Source organism: Lepisma saccharinum, chromosome 30 (genome assembly GCF_977018435.1).
Source record: "Lepisma saccharinum chromosome 30, izLepSacc3.1, whole genome shotgun sequence".
Classification (NCBI taxonomy): Eukaryota; Metazoa; Arthropoda; class Insecta; order Zygentoma; family Lepismatidae; genus Lepisma; species Lepisma saccharinum.
The window spans coordinates 19,853,580-19,877,409 of record NC_139258.1 but is presented as its reverse complement, the minus strand read 5'-3'; the positions used below and the strand labels follow the sequence as shown (position 1 = coordinate 19,877,409).

The following is a 23,830-nucleotide window of genomic DNA, read 5'->3' as shown; positions in this document are numbered from 1 at the left end:
TCGCTACGCAAGATCGGATATGATGGGATTATATTTTCTATGATGCTAGAGTATTCTGACAGGTATCGGGAAAGAAGACTAACACAAAGGGAAGGAAGTCACAAGGATAAAACCAAGCAAGCTTGTAAACCTCGGCTACGTCATATGTTGCATAGACTTAAATCTTCGAGCAATGCTCATTCTCCAGGAAGCCATTAACAATAGGCAAGCCCAGGCACTTGTCAACCTGTTGAGTCAGAATGAGGGAGTGGAATAACCTATTCTTAATCTTCCTGGTGTTGTCGCATTTGTAGTTTCGTCTCGACACGAACGGGTGCAGTTTTTTTTATGTCAGTGATTCTGATTCGTTAAAGTTGGCTGATACATGTGAGTGACACTAATAGTTAGGGACATTGAATTTTCGCGATGCGCGAAATCGCGAAATGTGAAAAAAAAGATGCAATTTTGAACATTCTGCATGTAACTACACCCCCAATGATGAAATATGCATGAGTTTTATTCGCGAAGTAATGCGAAATGTGTGCTTTCCACGAAATGAACGCTTTTTCGCGAAATAACCGTGAAATATCATCAAATTAAGTAGAAAACATGCAAAAACCGGCAATCGAGGCTGTGCGCGCAAACTGTCGATTTATAACGAAACGTTTGCCTAAAGTTTCCTATCAGTTGCAGCTGAAGAACGTTTTATCTTCGATCACATCAGGAAGACGCTGCTAATTGGGATTTCCCATGCACATAATATCAGTTCGAAAACTTCGCTCCCTGTCAAGCTGCATTCCTTTCTTCCCCGGAATATGCATTTTAGAAATGAAGTGATTTTCTGTTGATGTTTTATTTTGGTTGGACAGCTAAGTACTTGTGTATGTGTACAGTACTATATACAAATGAAGAAATAGTTGATCAATTTATAGCTCTTTTGTATATTGTTTCCTCTCATAATGAAAAAGTGTGTGCATTTTTTTTTCACCGCTGGTATATACCGCTAATCTAACATTTTATTTACCGCTCTCCTCAGTTTTTATTTACCATACATTTGTGTCCCTACCAATAGTGCTGATAATGAAAATATCCCTCTCACGCCACACCAACAAGGAAAACGATTGCAAGCTCGGCCTTATAATAAATATAGTATTATTGCGCATGCGCACAGCTTTCTTCGAACGTTAACTGATAATGCAGAAATGGCAAATACTATTAATATCAAACAAGTTCAATATAGGACTGGAGACGCGTTTGGCATCGGCAGAACGACTGTTCAATGCATTAAAAGGGTATAGATAATGCAGGAGGAAATAAAGTTCACTTCCATATATCACGAAAACGTAACAAAAGAAAGAAGAATATAAGTGGATTAGAGTGTTCGATATGGAAGTAGTGCATAGGTCTGTTTTTAGTTATTTTTTTATGATCTTTGAGAATATCCAACTGTTATAAGGGTGACTTGATTAAGCAGGGGTAAAACTTTTCGAGTTCAAACAAATTCCAACAGCAACTTTCCTACATCTGAACATGGACGTCCGCAGGATTTTTTCCAGGAGGGGCAAGGAAAGTATTTTTTTCCAGGGGGGGCAATCAAGGTAAATTTTCCCCAATAATACTGTTGTTCCCTCAAAAAAATTGCTTAAATTTGAATTTATCATATTCATGCAATAATTAAGACATATAATTGTGGCTGAAATGAAATTATGTGTGACAAATATATAATTTTTGGTTGACTTTCATTTTCCAGGGGGGGCCACGGCCCCCCCTTCCGGACGCCCATACATGTGAACTTGAGGCTCACATTTTCGCACCCGCAGGATCCACAGAATCCCTAGTTTTAACGATAAGTGATTGGAAAAAGGAAAAATAAGTAGGCAACTATTTTCTTTTCCCTAAGGAGAGAATGTAAAGCGACTCTCCTAGATCCTTCTTGTGGTAACCCATGTGTATGTCATTGGACAATTCATTATTCTCTTAACAATTCACTGTCCTCTTAACAATTCATTGTCCTCTTAACAATCACCAACTTGTTGGACTGTATTTCTACGTTTCCACCGTCCATTTCTTCCCTATTGCAGCACGAAATGGATTAAGAAACACTACCGCCATCTCTTGAGTTCACCACAACTCAAGCAGGAGTTCGACTTCACCAGAAGCGATGGTTGAATGTCTCATGCGCCGTAAACAACAAGAGGACGCTCAACAGACATTCTGACTCTGTTTATATGAGGATTCTTGTCTCCGTAATCGCATTTACACCGATGTTGTGGCTTTCCTCACAAATTCTTGGCAGTCTGGCTTTTGGTCATAGTCCACCTGGCTCTTTCTCCGAGCAAAAACACTTCCCTTGTTTTCTCGAGCTCAGATGATGCCGGTAGTGAGTTCGACAAGAGCGGTAGAGAGGGCGCCAAACCAAAGCGTCCCTTTCGATTAGCGCCAAAAACCTTATTTCTGATTACATAAGCGCGGTTCTTTCTTTGTGTGTTTGAGTTTATTTCTAGGTCCAGTTTATGCATAGAAAGGCTAATGGGTACTGGACCTACAGTTCAAAATAGGTTCCACACCAAAGTATGTCTCTATGGGATGTGTGGCTATTAGTTTTAAAAACAGATGTTGGAGGCTGCATAACTAATGTTCCAAGGTTGTGCATGGTGTATTCAGTATCTATTAATTTCATTATAACGATACGTAAATGACTGAGATTACACACACAGATTGAAAAACTCAAAAAAGTTTTTCCTGGCATATTATAAATGTTCTACAGCGTGAACCAAAAGTCCCCTTACCCTCTATGTATTTTGCGACGAGGGAAGGTTATGGATCTGAAGTAAATAGAGCATGATAAGAGACGATACATGTTAGCTGAGGAGGTTACAGACAACAATATAGTCCAGAATGTCTGTGTGGACAACATCCTTTTCATAGCAGAGAATTATGCGCCCCCAGGTACGGTGTGAAATTTTACGCAGCATCGTGCGAGTGATCGTGGCAAATGCATGACGAACGGCTTCTTTCAGTTCGTTAGTTGTGTGGTAACGCGTGGCGGACGTGGTTCTCCATAGTTACCAGCACCTCTGAACTGGCCTCCCAGATGTCCAGATCTTTCATCGTGTGATAATGCATTGTGGGGTTATATCAAACAGCAAGTTGCCGGAACACGTTACCACACAACTATGCAAATTGAAGAAACAAAGATAAAATAAAACCATGAGATTTCAATTTCTTAGATGTTAATAATATCGTGCGTTCACAAAATCACTTTGTCCGAAGAACACAATCTGGAAAAGTTAGTAGGCCTGTTCTTCATTATCAAAAAAAGACACATCAGATGTGCAGTGAATGCAAACATAAAATAGGTCATCTCCGTTACAATGTAACAACATGTCCCGTACACGATGTAAAAACTAGCCCCGCGCCGCGCCATTACTTTCAATGTAGTCCTGTCCTTGGACGAAGAATAGAAAGTGATCGGTAACTGCGTGAAATCAACGTTAATAATTAGTGATTCAAACATAAAAAATAACGGAAACTTACCTTCAGTTCTTCATGTAAAAATCACAACTGGAACGCAAGCCTCAATAATTACTTTCAAACCAAAAAAGTGAAGAAAAAAAACCCACTCGTAATGTCCACTCACTTGCCACCACTGGCGCCAAACTACAACCGGGACGTCTTTGTCGAATAAGTCACATGCTCTATGAGTAACGAAGTGCTACCCCTAGCGGAAGTCACCAAAAACTCTATGTAACAACTTGCCCCTTGTAACAACTAGCTCCGGTCTCCCCTACTTACAATAAACTTGTTCTTTAACAGTAACACTGAAAGTATTTTAAAAGTAATGTCATGTCTTTTATTTGAGGAAGGAGAAAGATACGTTGACCAGCGTAGAAAATTGTGGGGGAGGGTTGGCGCCAAAATCCAAATCGCTTCGGTGGAAATTTTATCTTGAAGAGTTTGCGGTAGGCGTTCTCATCTCTACAACACATTAGCTCAAGGATGCTTAACAGTGATACACGGGGGAAAATGAATGAATTGATTGATTGATTTGTTTTATTTTACTTCGCTTCTTGTGCCACTTTTGGCTAATTTGCGAAGATGAGGATGAGTGATCATATGATGAAATTGATGAATGGACCATCACAAGATTCGAACCCGGAAAGCGTATTTCACATGTGCACACTGAAATAGAGATTGGGGCGTGGTTTATGCATGAATGCTTCCTATTGGCTAGCAGACTGCCTCAATGATAATCTACATTATTATATATTATTATCTGTATTATAGGATAGGAAACTGGCATTTTTTTCATTGACTTGGGCGAACACTTGTTGTAAACCACAGACTACTATACCCCAGCACAAGCAGAACCATCTGGTCGGTGAAGACAACGCACTGGAATAGTAATCAATATTCGGAAAGCGAATAGACTTTCTTATTGGAAATAATAAAGGAAATAATTTTTAAAAAGTTGCGTTTGATGAAAATTCTTATACAATTACTAAATATATTGGGTCATTTTCCGGTTTTCGTCACATTCAATCAAGAAACATTTTGAATTCTTACTTTAAAAATCTCTCAAACCCTTGATTAGAGCCACAAAACCTTAATTTTTAACTGTATAAGCGTGCGCCTATTTGTTTTAAAAAGAGTTGTTACAAACCGAATATAACAACACAAAATGAGAAGAAAGGAGTTTCGATAAAGAAATACAGATGGCAGCACAAGGTGAAAGAATGTAAATAAATCGTTGGAGGATAAATATCGATTTAGTGAAAGTGAAGCTGTAATAGAAACATGTAGAAAAGATGAAAGCAATATATTAAAAGTAGATGATAGATGGAAAACTAAAATATAAATGGTTTTCAGCTTTCAACAAGTTCAAGACTATAGTCAAATTGTAAGGTACGCCATAGAAGTACTCAACAAAGTAGAAAAAAAGTGACTCCAGCCAACCAGAAACTTCTCAATTACAAACCACGTCCCCAATCTCTATTTAAATGTTCACATATGAAATATGTACCTGGGAACATTGGCGTCGTAGCGCGATAGCGCGATGTGCTAACCACTCCGCCACGGGGGAAGATGAAAGTTGTTGCTACCTCAGAATTGGTAAAGAAGTAGAGGAAGGCTGGAAGAAAGAGAGAAAAGGAGCAAAAAAGATAGAGAAGCGAAGGAAGAAGCAAATAAAAAGGCAAACAGTGGGATAAAGAGAGAGATAAGAAAAAACATACAAAAACAGAGACAACTCGGCCACTCGAGGCGCCACGCTTCAGGGCATTCCACACCAAATAAAAGCAAGTTCTATTACGAGTTTATAGGACGTTGCTGCTGCCCATTCTGCAATTAATTTGATTTCCCCTCACGCCAGAGATTGTATTGACATACTCAGATACGTACAGCGTGTAACAAAAGTCCGGGAACACCTTAAAAAAATATTGTAGCCAAACGAGTAGCATTACAAAGTAACACAGTACATCATTTCAAAGAGTAAAGTTGTAAGTTTTTTTCCCCATTGCAGGTGTTACGTGTAGTTCCATATATCGTCGCTAGGTGGTGTCATAATGAAGATGGCGCTTTCCGGAGCTGGTCTTTGTCTTTAGGATATAACTTTTGCACTAACTGTAGTCTGTACGGTTTCATGTTTAATTTTTTTTCGCAAAACACGCCACACAGTCATTGTTGACATTTCCAACTCACGTGAAGCTCTGCGTATAGATTTTCTCGGACTCTTGTGAAGCTTCTCTCACTCGCTCAATGTCATTTTCACTCACACCTGGCCGACCACTTCTCTTCTTGACACCAACACTCAGTTTCAACAAACTTTACATGCCAATTGTAGATTGCCTTCCTGGTTGGTGCTGCTTTCCCGTACTTCATCCTAAATTTTCGTTGGACATCCGTTGCACTCTTTGTCTTGTCAAATTCTAGCACGCAGAAAGCCTTCTCAGCTCCAGAAACGACCATCTTGATTATGACACCACCTAGCGACGATATATGGAACTACACGTAACACCTGCAATGAGGAAAACTTACAACTTTACTCTTTGAAATGATGTACTTTGTCACTTTGTAATGTTACTCCTTTGGCTACAATAATTTCTTTAAAGTGTTCCCGGACTTTTGTTACACGCTGTATATCCAAAATTACCGAAATAATATTCCAAACATCTGGTCTCCGTGGCGGAGTGGTTAGCGCAGCGCGCTACGACTCCAGGGGTCCTGGGTTAAAATCCCGGCTTGGGCATGAGTGTCCTTTGTGTCCTTTATCAATTTCATCTTATCATCACTCATCCCCATCTTCGCAAATTAGACAAAAGTGGCATAAAAGATAAGTCAAATAAACCAAACCACTCATATTACAAACAAAGTATTCCTTGTGAATCGTATTCAAATATTTAAATCCAGAGTAGTTAATATGCAATTCTCTTAATTACAGAATGAAATCATGTCAAAATATTATTTCATATGAAACTATGAAAATTTTCCACAACGTCAAAATTCAACGAAAAATAAACAAAAGAGAATATGATAGTGTTATTCCATATGATTAAAGAATGTCATTACGCAAAATAATATTTTGATAATGAACACACCTGTTTCTGTAATTAAATATAATGGATGCCATACCATCGAGACATCGAAAATTAAAACAAACAATAATTTAGTAACTTTTATTAGTAACTTATAAGTCTAGGATTTAACATTTAACTTTGCTCTCATATATATATATATATATATATATATATATATATATATATATATACAGGGTGGCCACAAAGTAGCTTTCCCCAATAAATGAAGAAATCAAATATATGGGGAAAGCTACTTTGTGCCCACCCTGTATATATAGTAAATTGATTAATAATTGTACTAATGTATATATTATGATTGTGTAGGACACCTGCCTGCCCCCGTGGCGGAGTGGTTAGCATATGGCGCTATGAATCCCGACCTAGACATGGTTGTTTGTAAGTGTCGATTCATTAATTTCATCATATCATCACTCATCCCATCTTCGCAAATTAGCCAAAAGTAGCACAAAAGGCGAAGTAAAATAAAGCAAATCAATCAATCAATCAATGTAGAAAACCTGAACTTCAAACTAAGCGACAAAAACCTCTGATTTTCTCAGGCCTCTGAAAACATTTGGTTATAGGATCCACGTATACAGGGTGTCGCAAAATAGTGTTTACATTTTTTGAACATTAACAACAGGAACACTAGTAACAGCAAGTATGAACTTTTTTGGTGGCACATAACTTAAAGTTATGGATGTTCATTGGCAGTAATACTTTGTCTGCAATGCTATAGAACAAACAACAGACATAGTTTCCACGGGAAGTGAAGCACACGTAGGCTCTGTGACCTATGGATTCTTCTTCACAGTTCCTTCACAGGTAGAAATTAGGTGTTACATTAGAAGATGATCTTATTGCTCACAAATGCCATTTTGTGTACACTAATGCCTACATGTGCTCAAACACACTCAACGTAGACATTGCAGCTTTTTTTTTTAAAAAAAAGAGTCAAGTTATCTTGATTTGTTTCTGTGTTATTAACATTCAAAAGTGTAAACATTATTTTGGAACACACTGTATTTTATGCCGCTGGCTCCGTACCCACCTAGGGTATCATCCAACTCTTCATCACTTCCAAAACGTTTACCGCCCAGAAACTATTTCAGCTTAGGGAAAAGGTGGAAATCGCTAGGAGCAAGGTCCGGACTATAGGGTGGATGATCAAACATTTGCCATCCGAATTGATCCAGCAATTCTTGAGTTGCACCAGCAGTGTGCGGGCATTGTCGTGCAGAAGCACAATTCCTCCAGAAAGCATTCCTCGCCTCCTGTTTTGGATGGCTCGCCGTAGTTTTCTTAGAGTCTCACAATAACGATTTGCATTGATCGTAGTGCCTTTTGGCGGTCTTTTGTTTGAATGCAGTGACCACCTGGCTTATTGAACTGGCGGCAGAAGACTATAACATGGGAATTCTGAAGCTCGTGCCCAGATACGGCAAATGTTTAAATGTAGGAGGTGATTATGTAGAGAAGTGAAGGAAGCTTCAGGTATGTAACAGAATTGTTTTTTTCTCATAAATATTGTGTTTTTCATTTTGTATAACAAAACGGTCTTTACTTTCTGGGTGACCCTCGTATATAATGGAAGAAATAGTAAAGAGAGAGATGGGAAAACAGAGAAGAAAAGAAATGTAATAGAAGTACACCAGAAAATATATTGTCCACCTCGAATCCATAAAATCTCGTAACATACGCATAAATATTTTGATTATTTCGGACGTGAATGGTACGTTGGGACATCAATACCTATGTCTTACTAAAGAATCTATACTTCCGTCGCCGTACTAACAGGTGTGCAATCACAGCTCAGAACGGTTATTTTGACAAAATCCTGTTTCTCTACTGCCTGCTTTGTGGAGGGGGGATTTTAACGTTGTCGGCTCTTGCAAAAGCGGTGCTCCTAATGGAACTGTTCATTGCCAAACTTTTCCGCTAGAGGCGCCACCTCTGTTGTCCGTAATTCGTTCGTCACCTGGTTGCCCTAAGCTTTACATTGTAGCGTGATAGGATGGCTATCAAAACGTTATTTTCAACGAAGGTAAGAATTTCTCGTGTAAATCGATAACAGAAATGTGCTTAGCAAACCTTTAAGAGTATGTAGCAAGTCATAAGTTTCCGAGAATTACATTCTCCTGAACCTAAGAATTAATATATTAAAGCGCAACGGCATGGTAGCTCAGACGGGCTAAATATAGTATGTTTATACACAAATAGCACTAAACTTGACGTTATGTCGAAATTATTATGTATTATTCTTTACCAGATTCACAAGAATAAAGCACTTAAGTTGTGACGTAAACAAGTCGTGTGAAAAATTTAAGCCTTTTTGAGTTCCGATATATTTTCTGTTGTTGAGGATCGTCTTATTGAAATTGTTAATTTCACAGCATTGATTATTTATCTATCATGTTCCGACATAATTTCTGAGGTTAAGATGAAATTAAACTTGCAATTTAATGTAATAGCAGCATGTTCAGCATCAAATTCACCATGTATTTAAATGTGAGAACAAATGCCCATCAAAAGCGTGGGGACACAACAGGGGTGCTGCCACCTACAATAGCTTGCTTTGACCAGGCGCATTGGCTGTTTGAGCTGTGAAATTCATGTTCTTGTTTTTCTATTTTTTTTACTTCGTCCTCTGCTGCATGTTCAATACTACCTTTAAAAATTTACTGTGATATATTTTCTCCTTTAAGTTTTATATAAATTTCATTGTTGAAGTTCTTCTTTCTCATGATTGATGAACGAAATATTTTCTGGTGGAATCTGCTTCGCTGGCCATACCTGCCATGATTCAGTTACCCTTCCTGTCTTTCTTTCGTTATTTAACTCCATCTTTCTTTCTCTGTTCCTTCATTTCTTTTTCTTTTGGACTTTGTCCCAGTTTGTCCGTTTCTATTATTGGTTTCTCTATCTTCCATCACTCTCTTTCCTTCTCCTCTCTATATTTTCCTTCCATTCCTTCTAGATCATTTTCTTCTTCCTCTCTATCCCTCTCCTGTTTCTCTTTCCTTTCTTCTTGCCTTTTGCTTTTCCTCGTTTGTAGACAGGGTGTCTACCAAAATGACAAATCCAAAATTATTGACTTCTATGCCCTTTTGTTGACCTTTCTCGTTTTTCTTAACATTTATTTATTCAACCCATACTTAGGTAAATTTTGGAAATTAGAAATTAAGAAAATAAATATTTATTTAATGAAGAACCCTTACCAAAAGGCGAGATAAGATTAAAACTGAATCTAGCTTTATCTACTAATACATCCTGGACTGCATTGACAGACTAGCAAGGATCTGCCGTCGGGACTCACAGCTAATATAATCTTATCATAGCTTACCACCATTCATCCACATCTTCGCGATTAGCCAAAGAGACAGAAAAGTGAAGTAAAATAAAGTAAATCAATCAATCAGTCAGTGTGGTAGAAACAATTATTGACCATAAGTATAATTTCTTGACTTTTTATTAACTTCTGGAATAGATCTTCCTTTTTCTGTATTTCCTATTGTGTTTTCTGTCTGCTGCTCTTTCTATCTCTCTTTTTCTGTCAGTCTCATTTTGTCCAACTCTTTCTATCAGAAGCTCTTAATTTCTATCCTTCTGTGTGTGATTATTGTTTCAGCATAAATGATTTTATATTGACTTTCACATGAGGGCAGAGCCCACCTTTCGCCCACTAGTAGCGACGCCCTGTCTCTATGTCGCCTATAATAGAAAATTGTCCTGCTGCAGCAGCCCACATTTCCTTATTGTGATCCTTCGCAATAGCATTCCGCCCACAATGTCTGGTTTTAATTAAATTAACGGCTATTCTAGATTTCCAACTCTCTCATTAAAAATCGGCCACTAGGTGGCAGAGCAATCAAGTAATGTCACTTCTGATTTAGTAGTACAATTTAATACCAGTTACTTGCCACCAAGGGAACAGGCATTTTTAAAGAAATATTAATTAAAGAAGAAGAGTTGATGAAACAAAAAAGCAATAAGCGCTTGTTCATGAAGTCACCCGACAAACACTGGCCCACATGGTGATTGTTATGTGAGCGTTTAATATTCTTGCTCCAAGTCACAATCCCGTGGCTGGGTGAGATTTTTCTCCAGGTCATTAAGTTCAATCAAACCACTTCATTATAACATTGAGTTTTGGACATTTTGTGAAGGAAATTTTTATGAGAGGTTTCGAAAATGGAACTTACGTAAACAAAATTTATAATTTTCATGTCAGTGTGTCTTGTGAAGATAGAAGGAGGATTAAATGCTTACTATTCTATGTGCATTTATAGTTCAAAAATGGGAGGATTTCTATTCTAGAAAACCAATATTTTGCCACCATCTAAACAGAGCCATCTATTGGGGAAATGATAGAACTACACATTTTATTGTGAAATGTCATCTGCGAGTTATCCAAACCCGTGCAGGCCAATGTTATGGGTCAAACACAATGAACGTGGGACTTCTGGCATTGAAGTGCGTTGTGCTAACCGCTCCACCACGTGGTCTGGCTTTTCTTACTGTTAAGAAACGTGCATACTGAGTGTAGGGGCAAGTAGCCTGCTTGCTGACGCACTCAATAATTTAACAATCTAAAGAAGCAACCGTGCCATGGAAGTACGTACGGAGTGTGGGGGTGGAGCTCCACGATCTTGCCCGTAGTGAAGTGAAGTACATCAATCTCTGGCTCCCGTCTCCGATTGACGAGTAGCTGGGTGAGCCTCAGAGCCCAATAGCTCGAGAGTTGAAATGAAACAATAGTTGCGAAATGCAGGATTAACAAAGCTTATTCGAACATGTAGGCACAATGTTCGTCACCATATACGAGATCCATATATTGAGACTTCAATAATTTGTACAATTTCTATTGGTATCAATATGTGTAAATAAATAAATGTAACACTTACCAACTGATGTATGGGAAAGTTTCACTCAATCTGAAACGAACAAAAGCACCCATAGTTAGACACATAGGACAAGATAAAGAACAAACATATTTTGATATTTCTTCAGCACATACTAAGTACAGTGCGTTCGAAAAGTAACTATACACCTATATAGATACGATTATATGTTGAGGGCTTATATTCCGTGCGCTGGGAGTAATGTTGTCTGCAAAGGTTGGTAATCCTGCGTTGTGTGCAGTTTGCTTCCGTAGTTTGCACCAGCCACACAGGCTGGTGCTTTGAGACGAGAAGGTGTGTCTGGTTCATTGTGTGTTCGTCGCATGACAGGTGTATAGTTACTTTTCGAACACACTGTACTACAAGGTAAATGTAGGGGTAGAGACACACACATTCACAATCTCACCCCAGTTATTCTATCAAGATTGCATAGGAAGGTGATTACCAAATCCACTAAAAGTGTAGCTTAGGTGTGACTAGGATGGGGGTATACCTCAAATCAGTGAACATTAGCCAAGAGGCGTGGGTAGCATTGAAACGTCATAATTGCTAGCATCGTTGGCAGCTCCTCTGGGATGCTGCATGGAAATAGATCTACAACCTTCTCCAACGGTCAACTCCTTTACTCACACCTGCGTCAGACCCAAAGGAAGGAACCGCCGCGATGCTGGAGACTGCCAGCGGATTACTCATCTGCAGAAATACTGAAGGCGCTCCGGATCAGCTTGTAAATAAACACTACATCACCGGCCGGCTCATGTGTCAATCTCTTTTGCACGTGGTACAAGGATAAAGCCAGCCTCTGTGGTGGAGTGGTTAGCATAAGGCGAATCCCGACCTGGACATGGGTGTTCTTTCTGTTCATCATATAATAACTCATCTTCATCGTCGCGATTAACCAAAAGTGGTAGAAAAGCGAAGTAAAAACTAATTATAATCATAAAATCATGCACGGATTAGTTCAGGTTAATTAACAAGGCTCTGCCGCCTGGATCCACAGCCAGGATAATCTTGTGGGTCAAAGTTTGTTTTAATGCCTCTTCCTGATATCGAACCCAGGACTCCTTGATTACAAGGCGACGACGTTATCACTACGTCTTATTGTTTGATTGATTGATTTGGTTTATTTTAATTCGCTTTTCTGACACTTTTGTCAAATCGCGGAGATGAGGATGAGTAATGAAACTGATGAGGGGACACTCACAGAGAATACCCATACGCAGGCCGGGATTCGAACCCGGTGCACCTGGCGTACTAGCGTGCTCTGCTAACCATTAGTTGTATATACGGAATGATGTAAATAATATGTAACAGTGTAGTTCTATATACAGAACGCTGCAATCGAGTATGTGCCTGTTGTGTTGCAAATAAATAAATATGGGCCACATTTTTTTTGTAGGAATACGATTACGAAGAGGTACGCAGATGAGGAGGATATAGACATTAGTGTAATCTGAGAATTACATGACGTACAAAATTTCAAAGACTCTTTACAACAGAAGCGCTTCGAATGCACTAAAAACTCCGCACATTTCACCTCTACCCTGTCCTAGCTAACTGTGGAGCAGAGCCACGCATAGCGGCAGAGGAGGAGTAGGGAAATCGAGTGATGAAAGCGCAGCGTTGCCAACAAAACGGTCCTGACCGTAAATGTACGGAGATTTCATGGCATGTACGGACGTACGGTACAGACCTTAGTTCGTACGGTTAATGTACGGCTTGTCAAAATTTCACTTGCTGTTTTATCCCAAATATTTCCCTAAGAAATTCTTAAAGCAAGCGTACGGACCTGGAGACAAAAATACGGCCCGTTTGCATTGTGCGTACCGTATTGTCGCTTTCAAAAGTTTGCAACACTGCAGAGCGAAGCAGGGAAATCGGGTAACTCCAGTCGCTCATTACGCAATCCCGTTTCTCTCGCTGTTCATTGGTGGAGCCGTCTCGCGTCAATACTTGCGCAGAGACTTGTTCTCGTCGCCTGCTCTACAGTTAGCTGGTATGCACTATATTGATCTAGACTAGGGAATACAATCCCTAGTAGAATGAATAACATAGGGACTATACCCTGTCCCACCTATCTCTGGAGCCGGCGAACGGAAACAAGCCTCTGCGCAAGTAGTGACGCGAGACGGCTTCACCAATGGACACGTGAGAGTGAATGGGATTGCGTGGAGGGGCAAAGTGACTGCAGTTAGCAGCCTTCGCGGCAGCGTGTAATGCTTCGCTCTGCCCACTCGATTTTCTCACCTTCTGTGACGTTATGCGCAGCCTTGCCCCAGAGAAATCTGAGACAGAGCATAGATGGCGCTCTTAGATGCAAACACACCATGTGTCCCCTCCTCTCCCTATATTTCTCCTTTCAGTCATTATAGACAACTAGAAAGTAGAGTTGGTATGTGCCGATAGCGGCAATGCATAACGAATGTTCAAGTAGCCATAAAACAGTGGAAAAAAATAAAAGAAATCAACTTCTGCAGAAGGTTGATAGCCTTGACGCCCCTTAATATGCAATTTTCTTATAACATTATTATACCTCTGTCACCATTCTTGTACAATTACAAAATAAATTGTAGTGCGCAATAATTGTCAAATTAATTTAATTGCTTCTTCCAATCCGATTTATGCACAGGTAGGCTAATCGGGACTGGAACTAGAGTTTAAAATGGAATTCGCACCACTGTGCGATATGCCTCTACCGGGTATTGAACCCGAGACAGATTGATTACGTGGCGGCGACGTTACCACTACGCCATCAGGGAGACCGGGCAAATGAAAATAGTCGTATTACGTTTTCTCTGGTAACACTGGAGGGGGAGGGGAGGGGAGGGGGAAGATGGATATAGACGGTGCGCAATGGAATTAATCTCGAATATCCTGGATTACGAATCTTGAAATCCCAGGATTTCAGGACTGTAGAAAGGAAACGATACCACGAGATTACTTTCCCTAATCTGGACCTCTTGCAATCAAAACAAGCTTTACAAGGGCAAAAGTTGATTTCATTAACTTCGCTTATGCTCACTCCTAGGCAACGGAGAGTATAGCCGTAATGGAAAGCAGCGGAAAAGAGAGTAGGAGGAAGAGTACGTGGTCTTCACCAAAGGTGCCATTCCAGTAGAATTTCCTCAATCACCCCAGGTGCCTTGATGCCTTCAGTAAAAACCTTCTGAACTTATATGAGTAGAATAGATTCAATTTACTTCATGTGCGCATGGTGCAATGTGGGTGTAATAACACACTCTCTAGCCTTCTTAAACCCGAAGGTTCATGGCAGCAGCAACACAGGCCTTCCATCTGTCCCTATCTTGAGCAAGATCTATATACTCTTTTCCATCCCTACCGATTTCCTTTAGGTCTATCTCAACGTTGTCCCTCCATATTCGTCTTGGCCTTCCTATAGGTCTCTTACCATCAGGTTTCCCAACAAGAATCCTGTAAAATCCTCTTTCCTCTCGCATTCGTGCCACATGGCCTGCCCACCTAAGTCTTCTTGATTTAATTATTCTAATAATATCTGGACATGAATACAAATTATGTAGTTCTAAATTATGTAACCTTCTCCACTCACCTGTCTCCTCGTCCCTTTTAGGTCCAAAGATTTTCCTAAGGATCTTATTTTCAAATTTGGGCGTAATGAGTGAACTTATCAACGAATAGTGAAAGACCAGTGTTGCAACATGCAATGTTCAAATCTCGACACGAAAACATTACCTTAAGTGTAAAACTGTGAATGAGTTATTGTTTGATTCATTTATTATTAAAAGGGCATATGTTCATTACTACACTATTACTATGGGCATATGACCATAAAAAATTTCCTATTCTTTTTCTGAATAGCGCTTTTCTTTTCTGTTTTTCGCACGGGAATTGGTAGACTGTATAAATATGTTTTTTCCTGTTTTGCGTTAAAAACAGTGGCTGCGATTAGGAGGGCGTGAGGGTACCAGTTGCCCCCACTTTTAGCCACTTTTGTCCCCGCACTATGGCATATTAACGCTAAGCCTTGTGTACCAAGAAAAGTAAACTGTTGTTGTCCCTCCAGTTTTGGCACTCAATCGCCTCTACTGGTTAAGAATAAGCTCGTTCAACACTAAGCACGACTAAGCTCATAGAAGGAACACACGAAAAAACTTATTTTCGCCAAAAAGGCCTGCCCTTTCAATAATAAGTGGCTCATTTACGAATAAAGCACCGAGTTCGTTTGTAACATTTTTGGCTGTGCAACACTGCCACTCGCATTTACGGATCAGTTGTCATGGATAACTTCACTCTGCGGCAAAATCAGAACAGACGGAACGCTTCGTCTGAAACTGCGTGATGATGAATGGGTTGGATAACGTTTCATCTACAGACAACATTAAATGAGTAGCACAAACTGTTTTTGGAAAGTTGCTCCAGACCGTGAAAACCGAAGCCATTTGTCCTTAAGTAGCGCCTAATGGTAAAAATTACCGAATGTCATAGTCCATATGCCGCCAAGATTCTTGTCACCTTGCCACGTAGCCTTCGTGGCAGATGTCGTAGCCTTGGGGACGCGTTTGGAGATGCTGCAGGGGAGATCTTGGCAAGGGAAGAATTAGCTGAGAACTTTTCAAGGGTGGGTTTCTGTTGAATGTGCACGAAAAAGTTCAATGACGAACGTGTTTGAAACTCTCTATTTCCCTTCCTCCAAGTCCATGGTGATTTTCAAAGCTCTAAACAAAGCAAAATGTCTGGTGGCACTGTTACCTGTACAATACAAAGTGTGGTCTTGCTCTTTCGCGTCACTTTGGTGCTTTGTGGCATTCACGCCTTGCAAGCTAACATTTCAGCATTCAAGTTTGCACCACTGACCATGTTTTTGTTGAAATAATATTTTCAGCATATAAGATGATCCTCACAGACAAAATTGCGGAGTATGACTCTGGATAACATGAAAAAAGATTTTTGCCTAACTATACGGCGAAGAGTGGATTTTAATAGCAAATTTTCAATGGTAACTTTTGCCATCGCCGTAGGATTAGGCAACACACATAACGTTATGTAAGCTAGTGCGTATTTCAGAATATAGGTGTCCCATTTTCATTGCCGGTGACTATACCTAATCAGCATTTTTAAGGAATTTTGAACCTACTTCCAGATTTTTCGAGCCTAACTTAAGATTTTAGGACCTATTTTAGAATTTTTAGGACCTCTTTTAGGATTCTTAGGGCCTATTTTTGGATTTTTATAGCCTATTTTATGAACCTAAAAACACACTTTTTAGAACAAAAAATTTCGAGGTCTAGTGATGAGGAATATATTCAGTATGTACAGTCACTGAAAGTGAATCAGGGGGTCAGAGATGAAACGGTGCACAAGAGAGAAAAGTGCTACAAAAATGTCCAACACCAAAATGCCCAGGAACTGAAATGTCTGCATCCAAAAGTCGGGTTTCTAGCAACCTTTGTGTTCTGGCGTCTGTTCTGAGCGCGGCATGCCTTCGTTGTTAGGTTAGGTTTAATTATCTTAGGATGCATACACTGCAAATGTATTATTTATGCTGAAAGAACTAAACCTAGGGCTCCCGCGTAGCCAAATGGTTAGCGCTCTCGCCTTTGGTGAGAAAGGTCCCGAGTTCGATTCCCGGTGGGAGCCTCCAAAATTTGGGAAGCTACTTGAAAAGAAGAAGTAGCTGGCTCCGGTCACGAAAGCCAGGATAACAGAAAAACAGCAGCGAGTTTACTTTAGAACGAAACCTGACAAGCCTAAACTAACAACGAACTCATTGCACTATGACGTCAGAACGCGACAGTTGCTGCAGTGCTGTGCGGTAAGTGAAACCCTTCAAAAGTCCTAGCACCAAAATGTCCCACGCCTGAGATGATTTGGTGTTTTAAATCCACTGTACGCACAGTAAGGCTAATCGGGACTGGGCCTAAAGTTTAAAGTGGGTTCCGAACCACTATGTGCCTCCACCGGGTATCGAGCCCGGGACCGAGATGGCCTCAGTGTGGACCTAGTAAGTCTCAGCTCGCCTCTGAGGTAGGGAAGAGTCAGTTTTACACTGATTAAAGACCTGATTAAACGTCACAATGTGAATTGATAGTAGCATACTTCGCGTGTTCAATGCTTCGTAATAAGGGCAATATTCTGTGTGATGAATTACTCTTCGCGTCATCTTCTTGAATTACCGCTCCTCCTAGCTACGCTCCTCTATTTAACGTCTGAGAGGACGGGAAACCACAACAAAAGACGAGAGTCGGAGGAGCTGCGGCTTCTGTGACGTCATTCTCAGTCCTTGGAGTTCAGAGAGAGCTAAGGACGACCTAAGGTGAAAATACACGCAGGACTTCTGGTGCCTTGCCCCATGGTAGGCCACACAGGTGCAGAGAGAGAGAAAAGATGCGGCAAGGATAGGCTTAAGGACAGGATAATATGCGGGACTGCCCGGATGGTCCCCCTTAAGTAGCGCCAGGAGCTTACTTCTGATGATATAACGGTGGTTATTTGCTCTAAAAAGAGTTATATTTATGTAGACAAAAATTAATTGGAGTTAGTGCTGAATAACATAACTATACTAATGTCCAAAACTAAAGCAACGCACGGAAGTTCTTTCCCGTGTGTCCATTTGACCACATAATACGCAGATGATAGTAACATTTATGATGTCATAGACAACTGGTTTAAAATAGAAAATAAACTAACCTTAATGTGCCAGGATTTATCAACAAAAAAATCACGATAGCAACAGGTTAAACTTGGCGAATTTATACAAAAAATTAACACTAGGAAAGTATTGTTTGTTGCTCTAATTTTGGACACTAGTGTATATTATGGGGGCAACCCTGGAGGGTAAAGGCGGCCAGAGCGTGGTGCTGATCACATCACCTCCAAAATGTCTGAGATAAAGAATGTGTGGGGCCCTATCCTCCAAGCGTGTGCCTTCATGGCACGGTGCTATATGCACGGGGAACTTTACCTTGCTGCATAAGCTTTGAATTGTGGGCACGACTTTTGATGTCGCCCCCGAAATTCCCGGGTTCAAGTCCTGCTCTGGTCATGCGTGGTATTTGTTAATCTTCCTTCATGAATTTCACGTAATCATCACTCATCCTCATTAACCAAGAGTGGAAGAAAGTTGACGTAAATAACAAAAACTGTAAAGTAAAAGGATGAGTTATGATACTGCTGCACGGTAATGCACCACCTCACAAGTCTCTCGGCACATATTCAGTGCCTTGAAAATACCAAGACGGGAAACCGACTGGAATTATAATTCAACGTCTGTTTCCTTGTTCGTAATTAAAAGGAGGGAACAAAAGACGTCAAGAATAGCACAATTATGGCGATCAGTGTCTACCCTTCCGGGCAGGGTATTGGGTTTCTACGTCGCTTTCCTGTAATGAGCGATTTCCTCAAAGCGGAGACCTTTAAGGTCCGCGAAACCAATTTGCCCGCTGCGAAAGGGCAACCGCTGTAATTGCTCTCATTTACGAAGCAATAAATATTTACGGCCCGTGGAGATTCCTCCAGGTTTTAATAATTCATCTTGTCCTTCTACGTTCTTTTTTAACCGTCTGAATTATTCATTCCTACCTCTTTGCGACGGTCCAGGAGAACGAGAAGAAAGAAAGACACGCCCACCTTTACGAAACGGAAAGTAATAACTTGATTGCTTCATCGGTAAAAGTGTGGGTGTGGTCCAAGTGGCTCTGGGTCCCACCCATCTTCTTCCGTATGGGTGAAATTCTGGGATAACAGTGGACGGAGCTGATCGTTTCTGACTAACACCCCATGTCGACAATGTGTAGAGTTCTTGTAACATGGCAGAAAGAATTTGCAAATATACCGAGCCTCATTAGTGTGCAAAATGCAATCTAGGGTGTACTACGCGGAAGGTAAGTTGATATTTTAATATCTATAGAGATGCTACACCTCTTGTTTTTCTTAAATGTTTTATTTATATCCATATTATTATGTACATTTTGTGCGAGGACGGGCTGAATAGTAATGCCTGCTATTTTTTTGTGACTGTGTAAAGACATTTTGGATTTCGAGCAACCATGCATTGTACTCTTCAGACTTTCCCGCTTCTCCAATCAACGTTTGTGACAAAGAACTTCTTGAGAGTTGAGAGTTCCTCAGCAGGGGTTTTCATTGTGAGCATGAACAGCCCAACATCATACAGTACTACTGTTATACATTGATTGCCATAAAAAGCCTTCATTCTCTGATGAATGTCAATTGGGGGACACATTGTCTGCAGTTAGAAAATCGGTCACCACACGCAGTTTCAGGTGCACAGACATAGTATGTTATATGCTGCCATTTTCCTCGCTCTAGTTCAACAACCCCTGGGGATAGAAGTTTGAAACTTGGAATTGAGAAAGGGGAAAGTCTGAAGAGTACAATGCATGGTTACTCAAAATCCAAAATGTCTTTACACCGTCACAAAAAAATAGCAGGTATTATTTTTCAGCCCGCCCTCGTATATTCATTCATTTCTTTCGCTCTGCGGTATTTTATGGAAAGGTGCCTAATATGAGATACAGTTCTTTAGATGAATACGTAGGCGATAAAATAGGAAACGAATATATTTTTGCAATGTCGTCACTGTACATCATCTTATACTTTACAATGGATTCATTATTTTTAGATTACCTAAAGCACTATGACGTAATTTTGAAGAAAATAAAGAGAGGTCATTTGTATGAAAGTATAAAATGGTGTCCTAATATGAGACAGTGCAAAACGTTTCTAATACTGGCTAATATTGTGTGAATTAATTTTTAAAGTCAAAAATATTTTTGTACTTTTTACGATTCAATTTGCAATACTCAGGGTACAGAACTATCTTCTTACACACCACAGCCTTCATGAGCCCAGTGAGTCCACTCAGCACAAATTCTACAGAAAATTAAAATCTACCTATTTTAAAACCACCCTCTACCCACGCCGGACAGCTGCGAACTGAGTTGTGGTTCAAATAGTCTCCGGCAGAGTACAGCACTTACCTTAGCCAGAATCTAGGTGTCTAATATTAGGGAACTGTCTCATATTACGCACCTTTCCTCTATAAGTGCATTCATTTCCTAAGTGTACGGGTAAATTGCTCTAATTTTGGAAAGGTTCTGTGTATAGCACTGTAAATACGGTTTCGAAATAAAAAATAAAATTTCCTCAATCCTTAAATGCAGCTACATGTAGAATGTAGCCATCCCCACCCCCTTTCAGGAGACGAGCGCAAAAGGATCTTCCTAACTGGCCACGACAACTTCAGTCAGCCATGAAACTAGCTAAAAAGTACAGGAGTGTCTCTCCCTAGGGAACACGAGATCATCCCGGAGGTCAATTACAAGGATCCACTTCTCAGCAGTGATTCTGGAGACCAATCTCAGGGTTCAGGCAGTTGCAATCCCAGCTCATCAGCCAAGTCGGATTAGAAAGGAGGAGAGTGATATTTATCAAAGCCTCTCTCCCTTTCTATCTCTCTCTAGTTCCATCAGGAAAGGGGCACAAACTTGAGGACTTTTCAAACAAGTCTCCGCCTTACAGGGTCCCGGTGGCGGTTGAAATGTCTATTTCCCATCGGGGAACTAAAAATGAAAAGTTGAAGACGAGTGTGCTGATCTCCGCGGCGAGGTTGTCAGCACATTGTGCTACGACACCAGAGGGTTCCCATGTTCGAATCCTGGCCTGGTGAAGTATGTTCTTTGTGACTGTCCCTTCATCAGTTTCATAACATCATCATCTTCGCAATTAGCCAAAAGTGGTAGAAAAGAGAAGTAAAATAAACCAAATAAGCCTTCTACTATTAGTTATACAGGGTGGGCCAAAAGTCACGAATGGGTTATAACTGTGAATAACTTTCTTATTGATCATTAGTTTCCAATGAGATTTCACAGACTTGAAGACCAAGGATGGGAGATTGTTTACACTTATGTGTGGAATAGAAGCTCAGGTAGGTGTTCGCCATTGCCTCACAGATACGGGCCCTGTGTAGCACATGATTTAAGTGTATAATTCGTGATAATTTATTTGGTGATTAATTATTCTTTTCTCCTTTCTTTTGTTTCAATTTGGCTTCTGAGGACCATTTTCGGCCATCGCATCATCTCAAGAAACACTGACATCAACTGGCCCTCCCGTTCGCCTGACCTCACTCCGCTTGATTATTTTCTTTGGGGCTTTCTGAAGGACAAAGTGTATGTGAACAAACCACAAACATTACAACAGCTCAAGAACAATATTCGTGCAGAAATACGGGCACTCGGACCAGAAGTGTTGACCCCTGTCATGCATCATGTGCTACACAGGGCCCGTATTTGTGAGGCCCATAATGGCGAACACCTACCTGAGATTATATTCCACACATAAGTGTAAACAAGCTCCCATACTTGGTCATCAAGTCTGTGAAATCTCATTGGAAACTAATGATCAATAAAAAAGTTATTCACAGTTATAACCCCTTCGTAACTTTTGGCCCACCCTGTACTTGCAATAATCTTTATTTGTAAAGGTTTTTAAAGCCACTTGGCAGACTTACGAACTAAATGGGCTGTTGTAGAGTCGAATTACTTTCGGAACATCTCCAGTGGACTGCGCGAGTCTGTCTAGCGAGCCTAGTGGGCGTGTAGAACCTGAGCAAGGGGCTTAGCGATAGGTTCTGGTTGAGATGACGTCAGCGGCTCGCTTGGTTAATTGGCTGCTTCGGGAGTTGTGACTCGTTCCGAAGCTTCAAATGCATAACAGCCAAAGATGTTATGAAAATAATCTAACTCTACAGGGATTTAAGTTTAGTGAATGTGTGTATATAGAAAGTGAAATTTGTAAACATACATCAGAAATGTTCTTGCGTCATTGATTCTCACCATTTGCTTACGATCTTGTCTGATTTCAGTTTTGGCATGAGTATTTTCTTTTAATGAATATTCCTTCATTAATTTCATCTAATCATAATCATCGTGTCGATTAGCCAAAAGTGGAAGGAAAGCGGCGCAAAACAAACAATGAGGATGAGTGATGATATGAAATTGATAAATGGACACTCTGAAATAATAGTGGAGGGGTTACATAATATAGAACTGCATAATTTTTATTCCTCTCCAAATATCATTAGAATAATTAAATCAAGAAGACTTAGGTGGGCTTACCATGTGGCACGAAGGGGAGAGGGAAGAAGAGTTTACAGGATTCTTGTTGGGAAACCTGATGGTAAGAGACCAGTAGGAAGGCCAAGACGAAGATGGAGGGATAACGTTGAGATGGACCTAAAGGAAATCGGTAAGGATGGAAAAGATTAGATTGATCTTGCCCAGGATAGGGACAGATGGAAGACTTGCGTTGCTGCAGCCATAAACCTTCGGGTTTAAGAAGGCTAGAGAGAGAGAGTCAGCATGCGCCATTCATATTTCCACGTTAGAGTTAATAGTTCTTCCTGATATCCTAATTGCCGAGGCCGTCACCTTGTAACTAAGGGGTCTCGGGTTCGATCCTCGTTGGAGGAACATTGAACATTGGGCCATCTGAACATAGAATTGTCTTAAACAAAACAATATAAAAATCGTTACGTTGAACTGAATTGTAGAAGCACAGACACTTCTGGGTTGCAACGATTACCATTGAAAAACAATGGTGTAATTGCAAGCCAAAAGTGTTCGTGACTGTACATGATGTACAATCAAGGGTAAAATTCCGCCTGAAAAGTAAGCAACACATCGAAGGCTGCTGCCTTACAGGTAACATAAGATTCAGGCAATTAAAAAAAACGGATGTTAAGAGCAGTGCTGTCGTTGTCATGCCAACAGTACGTCACTTCTCTCTTACTTTGCTTATCTCAAAAGGTACATAATTTAGAAATGTAAAACGTAGGAGACATTACAAATGTGTGCGTAGAAAGTACGAGGTGTGTCCATTAAATAGCGTTCATCTGCTGAGCACAGTACATACACTTCCGAACACGTAACAAATTTTGTCGACTCCCGTTACGGAGTGGTTAGCATATCGCGCTACGACGCCTGGGGTCCCGGGTTCGAATCCCAGCCTGGGCATGGATGTTTGTCAGTGTCCATTCATCAATTTCATCAGTCATCCCCACCTTCGCAAATGAGCCAGGAAGGGCAGAAAAGCGAAGTAAAATGAAGCAAATCAATCAATCAAAGTGACACATTTTACTTCACTGCCTCTGTTATAGCTGCCACGAAATCCACTTAGAACTTATCTCTAAAACAATACTGTGAATTAAATTCAACAACCCTTTATTTTAACTTTAATATGTCGATTGAATGAATGATTTAATTGACTTTGCGTTTCTCCCACGTTTGGCGAATTGAGAAGAAGAGGATGAATGGTAGAAAGATGAAATAGATGAAGGGACAATCACAAACACCAATGGACAAGGCACAAGCCCCCTAG

General features: G+C 40.3%; 1 protein-coding gene across 2 annotated transcripts in view; it reads right to left on the bottom strand.

Annotated features, from left to right (window-relative positions):
- The window catches only part of LOC145981994 (putative G-protein coupled receptor 139), an 826,163-nt gene that overhangs the window by 272,527 nt on the left and 529,806 nt on the right, over nt 1-23,830 (bottom strand). For both annotated transcript variants that reach the window (XM_083115523.1, XM_083115524.1), the window contains one exon: nt 11,459-11,488. The gene's annotated coding sequence lies outside the window, so the exon portion shown is untranslated. The remainder of the gene's footprint in view (nt 1-11,458; nt 11,489-23,830) is intronic.